This window comes from Anser cygnoides, chromosome 6 (assembly GCF_040182565.1).
Source record: "Anser cygnoides isolate HZ-2024a breed goose chromosome 6, Taihu_goose_T2T_genome, whole genome shotgun sequence".
NCBI lineage: Eukaryota > Metazoa > Chordata > Aves > Anseriformes > Anatidae > Anser > Anser cygnoides.
In genome coordinates, this window is record NC_089878.1 from 12,191,097 (window position 1) to 12,201,427 (window position 10,331).

General features: G+C 56.4%; 1 protein-coding gene across 2 annotated transcripts in view; it reads left to right on the forward strand.

Annotated features, from left to right (window-relative positions):
* Positions 1 to 1,329: 1,329 nt before the first annotated feature.
* Positions 1,330 to 10,331, forward strand: part of SH3BP4 (SH3 domain binding protein 4) — a 40,033-nt gene continuing 31,031 nt past the window's right edge. Inside the window, exon 1 of one of the 2 annotated variants that reach the window (XM_066999887.1) lies at positions 1,330 to 1,455. The gene's annotated coding sequence lies outside the window, so the exon portion shown is untranslated. The remainder of the gene's footprint in view (positions 1,456 to 10,331) is intronic. The other variant, XM_066999888.1, reaches the window with a different exon arrangement.

Genomic DNA, 10,331 nt, shown 5'->3' on the forward strand with positions numbered 1-10,331 from the left:
CTGTGCACTGTTTCCATCCCTGGCCTGTTGCATTTGCTGCCGATGATGCCATTTTTCCCTAAAGCAGCACCCTTGTTCCTTTAGCTGTGTAAGATCTTGTGTTTGATGGGTCTGGTAGCGAATATTTCGTTAGTCCAGTATTTTTTCGTGCAGTTTTGCCTTTGGCTTGCTGCCTGGAGGCTGGAGCCATTTCAGGCTTCGCATCCACCTTCCTGAACTGTAGTTAACTCCAGAAACCCTCAGTGGAAATGCTCCACTTAGGAGAAAAACATTGAATTGCACAACTTGTTGCTTTATTAAGAATAAAAGTTTGATTTCCATCTAGCATTTTCCTCCCTTTATTTTCGCCCGGTGCAGGAATTGACATCCTTGGAGGCTGCGACTCCAGGTGAGGGCCAGCTTCCCGCAGCAGGGATAAGACAGAAGTGAGGGGTTGCAAAGTGCAAACCTGCCATGGATTTTCTTAATGGCTTGAGAAAGCCAGGGTGCCGCAGGGAGCACGGGGCTGGGTGACGGGCTGGGCTTCGCTGCTTCGCTTGCTTAACTAAAATGTTGGAAACACACACACAAAAAAGAGATCAGAACCGAAACGCCCAGTCTGCGTGGAAAACGGCCTGAACGTCGGTGCGCTGTGCTGCGTGGCTGTTTGTACCGCTGCTGGGTGGCATCCCTTTGCACGAGGGCTCGCTCACACAGCCCCCGTGCTGGCTTGCTTCGTGCAAGGTCTGCCCCTTGCACAAGGGGCTCCCACACTCCTTGTACATACCTGTTTTGCATGAGGACCCTTTTCCCGAGGGTCTTCCCCGCCCCTTGCACACCCGTTGTGCACGAGGACCCCTTGCACATAGGACTCCCACACCCCTTGCACACGCCCGTTTTGCACAAGGACCCCCTTTTACGGGGGGATCCCACACTCGTTGCACACCCCCGTTTCGCTCGAGGGGATCCTACACCCATTTCATATGCCCATTTTGCACGAGGACCCCTTGCACACGTGACTCCCACGCCCCTTGCCCACACCCCTTTTTGATGACCACTTGCACACGGAGCTCCCACGCCCATTGCGCACAAGGACCCTTCGCACACGCCCGTTTTGCACGAGGACCCCTTGCACGCGGGGCTCCCACGCCCATTGCACACGCCCGTTCTGCACGGGGAGCCCGTGCACGAGGAGCTCCCACCCCCCTTGCACACAGCCGTTGTGCACGAGGACCCCTTGCACGAGGGGCTCCACCCCCCTTGCACGACCCCCCCCGCTCCCCCCCCCCCCCCGGGGGCCGCTCGGTGCTCGGTCCGGCGGCCCCGCCCCCTGACGTCATCGCCGGGGCGGGGCGGGCGGCGCGCGCGGTCCGGTGCCGGCGGGGAGGCGCGAGCCGGGAGCGGGGATCGGGGGTCCGGGATCGGCGGGGATCGGCGGGGATCGATCGGCGGGGATCCGCCGCCGCCCGCCCGCAGGTGAGCGCCGGGGGCTCGCAGGGCGGCAGCGCGGCCCCCCCCCCAGCCCCGCCCCGCCCCGCCGGGGGCTCCGCTCCGCCGGGGAAAAGTTTGCGGCGGCGCCGGGCGGGCGGCGTTGGGGGGTGCTGCGGGTCTGGGCGTGCAACGGCGGCGGGGGGCGTGCGACGGCGTGCGAGAGCGGGCAGCGCCGTGAGAGAGTGTGCAACGCCGTGAGAGGGTGTGCAACGCCCTGCGAGGGGCTGCAACACCGGGCGGGTAATGCTGTGCGAGGTGCAGCACCGTGAGTGTGCAACACCGTGAGTGTGCAACACCGTGCGAGCGCGTGCAACGCTGTGCGAGTGCATGCAATGCCATGCAAGCGTGCATGCTGTGTGTGCAACCCTCAGCGTGCGTGTGCAACCCTCGGTGTGCATGAGGGTGCAATGTCCTTACGCAGCGTGCAGTGTGCGTGTGCAAAGCAGTGCGAGTGTGTAGTGTGTAGTGCCGTGCAACTGTGTACAACGTGCATGTGTGCGCGGTGTAAGCGTGCGCTGCGGAAACACACGCATGCACAACCCGTGTTTGTGCACGGTGTGTGTGCCCAGTGTAAACGCGCACAGCATGCGCACGCAGCACCGTGCAGGTGTGCACGTGCAAGTGTAGCACAGCGTGCAAGCCCCACGCTGCGTGGGTTAAGTTGTGGCACGGCCGTCAGCTCCCCGAAATAACCGTGAGCGGGCCGGCGAAGGGGCCCGAGCGGTGAGCTGAGCACCAGCGCGGTGCCTCGTGGGGTGAGCACAGCCATTCCTCGCCTCTGTGCTTGGCACGGTAATTATGTTTTCGTTTTAATGAGAAGAAAACCATTTGTGAAACAAAATATTTATTTTAGCCTGGTGGGGTTGCTCTGAAGAGCTTGTATCTATGCTAAGGAGGTGGTTTAGAAACTGCTTTTTTTTTTTTTTTTTTTAATGAGAAAAACATTTAAATACAGCGAGAAGCTTTTCATCCAAAAAGCCTGTCTGTGCGAGGAAGCGAGCAGCTGTAGAGGTCAGGATAGAAAGGGAAATTTGCATCCCGCTTATTCTTCTTATTTTTGAAGAGGACAGAAAGTTGTGTTGCGTTCTGCTTTGGTGGGCGGATTTCTTAAGGCAGCTGCCCTTGAGGGGAGCTGAAATAAATGCAGGTAACTCGGCCTCCAGGTCTCCCAGCCGTGCTTCCTCTGCTTTCCCAACGCCGTTCCGAAAATGCCTGAGCTTTGCAGGTGGCGCAGGAGGGATGCCGAGCGGGCCGGAGGTTTGCTGCTCTGGCAGAGGACACACAGCTTTTAAAAGTTATTTGCCTGGGAGCGGGGTTTGTGAAATTCAGAAGCGTGAATTGCAGCCTGAGCTCGCTTTGTGGCTAGAAATGCTGCTTTAAAAAGAAAAACCAAAGAGTAAAAGGCACTTGCAGGGCCTGTGACTTTCTTTGGGTGAGTCCAGCAGGTCCCTCAGCAGGCACACACACGTCCTGACGAGATCCTTCCCTCCCAGCAAGGAGCCTGGCTTTCTGAACGAGGCAAAGCCTTGCTCCCAGCAGCTCGGTTGGGAGGATCTGGCCTTCGTTTAATGTCCGCTTGATGTCCTGGTGGCACCACAACCATCCACAGGGCCGTGCTGATTGAGGGCTAATTCCCAAGGATGCGAAGGACACCTGCGGCATTTGTCCTCATAGCGGTCTGGGGTCCGTAATTTCTCCCAGTGGCCCTTGGACATCACGTACACGTTGTACAGATCAAATACATCTCTGTAACTACTTCGTCTCCCTTAGAGGACTCTCAGACTGTGATTTTTTTTGCAGCCAAACCCTGCCTGCTCGTAGTGGAGGCAAGGAGCCGATGGATTGCCTGCCTGCTCTTTCAGAAGAGTTGCTGGCTTTTTATGTGGTTTGGGCTTGATGAAAAATACCAAACACTGCAAGCCCCAGCGCTGGGTGTCAAGTGATGGCAGTGTGTTCCTGCTCCCTTGGACTCGGAAAGGGAAGCGTGAGAGTATGGAGAGGGGCATACCCCATGGCTCATGGCAACAGGAAAATGAAGGAGCACTACCCCTTATTTTTTCTGTTGTTTTTTGTTTCCTGTTTGTGTGCCTGTGAACGGTTTGGGTTTGCTTCTTGGCTTGGTCTGGCGCGGGGGCTCGGAGCTCACCGGGGCTGGGAGCACCCCACTGTCCCCGCGGTTTTCAGGCGCTGCTGCCAAGCTCCACTGCGCATGTTGGAAGTGTTCCCAGGACAGGGTTTGGTCTTTAACGGGTCAAAGAGCTTGCTGTAAGACTTCCAAGTCTCCAGTCCCTGGATTTGTGTTTCCTCTGTGCTGAGGAAGGTTCACGTTTTGGGTGGGTTGGTTGAAAGTTGCGCAGGACCTGGCAGGCACGGGTCCACCTGGGGTACGGGGACAGCGGCCGCGGGGCGCCCCGCGGCACCTGCAGGTGCTCCTCTTGGAGCCAGGTTCTCTCTGCCCTGCCCCAGGGGCTTTAATAAGGAGAGCATCAGCTGCTGGGAGGAGACATGAGGCGGTGAGCCGCGAGCAGCATTCCCAGCCCTTGCCGGCTGCTGTCCCACCGTTTGTGGAAGCGAGGTTTCTGCCATCCTGCTGTCAGCATGAGGCTCCTCCGTGGCGAGCCCTAGGGGAGTCCTGGGGCTGAATATTTCTGTGCAGTCCTGCCTGAAGGTGCTCAGCTCTACCTGGCCCCTGGCGGAGGCATTGCTCTGCACCCCGCAGCAGAGACCACGCATGTAGGGTGCTATCTGCTGCTGCTCCCGGGGCCGAGGTCGGGCGACGCGCTTCATCTCCGTGAGCAGACAGGAATGATGGATGGGAGCATAACTTCGTAGCCTCAAAGCTGTGTACATTAAAATACAAATGTGGAAGGTGGCTGAGTCATTGTTTTCATCTCTCCTGTTCCTTCATCAGCCAGGCACTCGGGTGAAAATTAGGGGGACGGGAACACGTGTGTTTGGCAGCCCTGTGAAAGAACAAGGGGAGAGACGCGGCTCGGATGGTACTTTGTGCGGGTGGCCTTATTTGAACGCCGTTGGCTGTTTCCGTAGGAACAGAAAAGCTTTGTGGGGTTGAACAGTGACATGTCCTGTGGCACTGTCAGTGAGAAGGGAAGGCAGGAGAAGCCAGGCGGACTAGTTACGGCTGCTGTGATTTTTGCCAGCGAGCTCTGCGTGGGCTTCAGGCGTTGACCAGCTCGCTGCTAGCTTTGTGTGGCTCTTTGCCTGGCATGACCATCCCGTATGACGGAGGTGTCACAGTGTGCAACCATCCCGGTAACTGTGCAGCAGCAAAGTGCTGGCGAGGGGGTGGCTTTGGGACGAGGGCACCCCTCTGAGCCCTTTAGCTGTGCCAGGTGCCTTGGTGCAGGCGTGGAAGCGCGCGGGGTTTGTTCGCATGGGTGTTATATGCACCGTGCATTGCATGGCGAGAGGCGGCGTGGGGGGTTTTAGGACAAAAACCACTTAGCCTGTGTACAGGATGGGGGGACAGAGTGAAACGAGCAGAAATTTGGACACCAAAGCGGTGGTCCTGCAGGGAACTGAGACCAAAGTCTTTCAGGTCTTGCGTGCCTCCTCACCGCTGCAGCCACTCGTGATGGGTCTGAAGGACTTAACCAGCGTTAGTTTAGTTTGGATCTTCTGTTTGAGACCTCTGTGCAAATTGGGGATGGGCAGCAGAAAGCGGTGGCGTGGAGTCCTGGAGTAGCCTCTGCTGTCACTGAGCACTGGCAGTCGGGAGCAGCAACGTCTGCCGAGTTGCGTTTGGGAGTAAAAATAGTCTTTGTCAGTGCCGAGCTCGAGTCATGTGTTTGTGGGAGACATTAAAGTTTAACTCCGCGGTATTCCCGGCGGCCGTGCCGTTTTCTTTGTTCGTGTCCGTGCCCAGAGCAGGCAGCGGGGACGCTGGGTCTGTGAGCTGGGTCTCTTGGGCACAGGGCTACGAGAGCTGTAATTAAACAAAGAGAAACTTTCTTTTTTTTGTAACCGATCCAGCTTCCAGAAAATGGCAGCTAACTTAAGGGAGGAAAACAAAACAAGGCTTTGCCTGGCCAGAAAAAGCGTCCTCACATCTGTGGCATTTCCTCTCTTTCTTTCCCTCTCGCCAGCCTCCCTCCCCAGCCCATTGCATCCTGACCGCAGCATTGAAAACCTGCGATCAGATTAGCTGTACCAGGGTGGGGTTGCTTGCAGCCTGGACAAGCAGTGTTTCCCAGCTGGATGCTGAGCCCTGGGAATTACTGTTCTCTCCCTGTGAACAGCAGGCGCTGCGTCTCCGACCCCAAAACTCTCCGTGCCGTTTTCTGCCCTCGTGAGAACTGTGGTTGGCATTTTTGTGTGTGTGTGGCCGTGCCTGTGGTACAGGTGGAGCTATTGAAGTCCGCAGGAAAGCTCAGGGAATAGTTCATAACACACCTGGTCTGCGAACAGCCTGTTCTTTGCCGTTCATCAGGTTTGAAGTTATGAAGAAAAAAACCCAAAGATCTGTAGGTGCATCCCTGAGCTCTTCACTTTAATCCCACCGGGTTTAAATACACTTCTGTGCGGCTGTCTGCCCCTTCAGCCACAGAGCCCGGCTCCCGGAGCGCTGCCACAGGGCGATTTTCCTGACGTTCCCACTGGGAAGAGGTTTAGTGCTGGCTGCGTGGCCGTATCCTACGCTGAGCAGGCTGCATCGGTCTCAGCAGCCTCCTTGCAGCTGTATCCTCGGTGGCTGGGGTTTGGGTCTGCTGGGGTCCCTTCCACCGACATCCCCTGGGGAGGGTGGAAAATCCTGCGCTGAAAAACACAGCTGCAGGGGACGCCCAGGGCGCTCCATGTGTGAGTTTGCTTTTCTGAAGACAGATGCAACGCTTTTCTGATGCTATGTACCTTAGGCTGCTCTCTTTTTTTGCTTTCCTTTTCACAGAATCACAGGAAGGTTTGGGTTGACAGGGACCTCAAAGCCCACCCAGTGCCACCCCTGCCGTGGGCAGGGTCCCCTCAAGCAGAGCAGGTCCCATCCAGCCTGGCCTTGGGCACTGCCAGGGATGGGGCACCCACAGCTCCTTGGGACAGCCTGGGACAGGGCCTCACCACCCTCAGAGCGAAAAATTTCTTCCTTACATCTAATCCAAACCTCCCCTGGCTTTCCCGGGGCTTTCTTTGGAGAAGGATTTTTCGATACCGGCTTTCCGGGACGTGGCTCCTTCTCAGAGCTTTGCGGCAGCTGGTCTCCTCATCCAGGAGAAAAACACAGCGGCCACAAAGCAAGCCTTTCTTCTGGCCATTGTGAGCGTTGCTTGGTTATCTCCAGGCAGGGGCTGCGGGCAGACAAAGTATTTACTGTCCCTGGGAGATGGTGATTACCTCCGTCAGCAAAACGTCTCTGTGCAGGATGGCCTGTTTGTGTTCTGCCGGCTCTGGCCTTGACCAGCTTATCGTCCTGCGAGTTACGGGCAGCGTTGCACAGTTCCCAGGGCTTATCGTGTCTGCTGTAGGCTGGAATGAGGGAAAGATGCCCTAGGATCGGGTCATGGGCGACAGATCTCTTCCCACATCTGCTACAGCTTTCCTGCATGTCTTCTAGAGAAGTCTCCATCCCAGAAAAAAAGGCCCGCCGGGCAGACCTCGTGCAGCCTGTGTGTTCACATGGCTGCTGCATACACAGTCTTTCCTTCTCTGCATCCTGTTCAGCCAGCCTGATAGTGAAAAACAAATGGATTTTTTTTATTTTTTTTTTATTTGGTAAGCTGCTCGGAGTCCGAAAACACTGCTGAGAAACAGCTCAGTGCGATCAGTAAGAGTTTCCAAGTAATTGTTCTCCTGCTTCATGCTGCTGCTGAGGTGTGGCCTGTGCTCCCTGGAGAGTGCCCGAGCTGCTCATAAGGAGCCTTTCCAAAATGCGTAACGCAGAGCCCTGTTCCTGAAAGTTAATCACTGCAGAAAACGCTTTAATTAACTCAATTAGCCAGACAGTCCATCTGGACTCCTGCAGTGCTTCGTTAAATCCCACGAAACGAGGTCACAGCTCTACCCTGGGGAGGGGGACGGACTCCTTCAAGCCCTTCAGGGTTGTGCTGTGGGCTCCGACACGGTGCTGGTGGGATGGGCGATGGGTTTCTGGTGCCGCTGCTTTCCCAGCGCTGTGGTACCTGCAGCAAAGAGGAAATGTTTTCAAGGGACCGTGTAGACTTTAGCAGAGACCCAGAGGGCTTCTAGTGGGATGCGGACGGGGTTGTCGTTGCAGCCGATGCAATGCCACAGCCGTACGGTGGTGAGTGAGAGTGTCCTCACCGGTGCCCCAAATTACCTGGTCGAAAGAGCTCCTCTTGCAAACCTGCAGCTGAGATCCCTTGAACTCGAGGGGTTTGAAGGTCACCGACAGTGTTGACCTCTGCTGCAGCTGGTGGGTGAGCAAGGCTTTTTTTTTTTTTGGCTTTTTTTTTTTTTTTCACCCGACGTTAGCACCTTGCCCACCAAGGAGCTGGGGGAGAAATGAATTTGGGGGGCTCAAGCTTGCTGAGCACAGCAGGGCGACTGGCCGGAGCAGCTGGTGCCTCTCCTGCTCTGCCTATTAATAGGAACTGTTAAAATGTGAACCAAGTCCAGGATGCAGGACATGGCCAGGCATGGAAATAGTGAGCAAAAAGCCTTAGCCCAGCATGCTGTTGGAGCAGAGGAATGCAGGGCCCTGCAACACGGATTTGGGGAGGAGGGCAAGCATTTAACCCCCTCTGTGTGTTTTCCCTGCAGCGGGGGTGACCTTTCTGTCCCAGCTTTACCTTGGTGTGTTGACCTCTGTTTTAAATGTGATGGGGAGAGGAGTTAATCTCATGTTACAAGCATCCCTGGCGAAAGCTGCTTGCCATCCTTCTACTGCTGCCACCTTTCCTGCTGCTTGGCCATGGTGGGAAGCCCCAACGCAGTGAGACAGTGATGCCTCCTGCAGCTTAAATGGGCTGCGGAGGTGGCCCTTGCCTGCCAGAGCTGCGTGTCCTGAAGGGTTTGAGATCTGGCTGATAGCTCTGGGCTTGCTGTGCTGAGGGGGAAACTGAGGCACAGAGCACTGGCATTGCCCAGGGGCACTGTGATCCCAGGGTCAAACCCCGGCCTCTGCAGTTGCGGAGCCCATGCCACGAAAAATGGGCTCCAAAGTCACTTCAGAAACATATTCAGGGGGAAAAAATGTCACGGTGTCCTGTTTGCCCTACAGGCAGGCAAGATAAAAGGAATAACAATCTTTGCAGTTTGGCCTAATTTTTAGTGAATTGTGAATGGAAAGCAGCGATGCCAGGGCTACATCAGATGGTCTGCTCACTCGGAGGGGGTAGGGGAGGTGTTTTGCTTTTGAAAAGGGCAGGTGGTTCCTGGCTTAATGCTGCTTTAGGCAATTTAGCTTGCGAAAGCAGGGCAGGAGGTAATTCCCTGCATGTAGCCAGAGATGGGTTTCTGCTGCCAGGTGCAAATCCTGCTTACAGCTCCTGGGCGTGCATGTCGAGGAGGGGCTGGGGTTTTGATTCCTCCCGTTCCTTTGTTTTTGCTCGCTCTGCTGTGGGAGAGCCTGAGACGTAGGGGAAGAAATACTGGTGTGGCTGGCTGGTGGTGGCTGCTCGGCCGCCCTGCTCCACTGGGGTGTTTGCTCGAAACACGAGTGCTGCAGTGTGTAACTGCAGAGACCCCCCAGGTCCACACATCCCAAACCTGCTCCAGTGGGGACACCCCGAGCAGGGTGCCCAGCCCCACGTCCCGGCGCCTCCCGAAGCTCCCCAAGGAGGAGACCCCACAGGCTCTGGGCAGCCTGTGCCAGGGCTGCGGCACCCGCCCAGCACAGAAGTGCTGCCTGGTGCTCAGAGGGAGCCTCCTGGGCTCCGGGCTGTGCCCAGGGCCTTTCTCGGCACCGCTGGATGGGGAAGTCCCTCTGGATGGCTGCATGGCCCTCTGGTCAGTCTGCCACTTCCCCCAGTTCTGGGTCATCCACAAATTTACTGAGGGTGTGCTCTGCCCAGATGGTTAAAGAAGATGGTGTTCTGCAGACCATAGGGATGGGGTGATGGGATTTGAGTAAACCCGGCCCAGCCTGTGTTGAGGCAGCCTCTGCTCCGTGTCTGCCTTGTATCTGGCTGGCCGTAGGCTCGGCAGCAGAGGAAACGTGCTCTCTGGCAGAGACCCAGGCCATTCTCTTCTAGGGGCTCCACGCTGGCCAGAGCTATTCTTAGTCACGCCTCAGATAAAGCTGGGCCTGGGCCTGGGCCGCGCTGCTCTGCCAGGAGGGGAAAGGGAGGGCTGCACGCACGCAGTCGTCCTGCTGTAGGACAGGCTTCTGTCCCATGTTGGACACAAACCGTCTGGTTTCAGCGAGATCGGTGGCTTTGAGAGCAACCTGGCTGCTCTGGGTTGGAGCAGCACCCACCAATACCCGGCCCTGTCCTGGTGGATGCTTGGGGACAGCATGTAGGAAAACAGGAGTTGTTTGTTGGCACTGTTGAGTCTGGAGAAAAGGAGGCTGTAGCAAGGAGGTGTCTCTTTTCTCAGGGGATGTGAGAACACCTCAAGTTGCACCAGGAGAGGTTTAAGTTGGATGTCAGGAAGAACTTCTTCACAGACAGGGTGGTCAATATTGGGACAGGCTGTCCAGGGAGGTGGCAGAGTCCCCATACCTGGAGGTGTTTAAGAGAGGTGTGGACGTAGTGGACCTGGTAGTGTTAGGTGCTGGTTGGACTTGGTGACCTGGCCTGTTGTCTGTATGAATTGGATGGATCCATCTGAAAATCTGTCAGGTAATGTGCCTTGGATCACAATTCTGGTTAAGTCCAAGTAATCATCTGCTTGTCGGGATGGGAAAACCGCTCTCTCTTGCTGGACTGTGTAGAAGTTGTGATGCG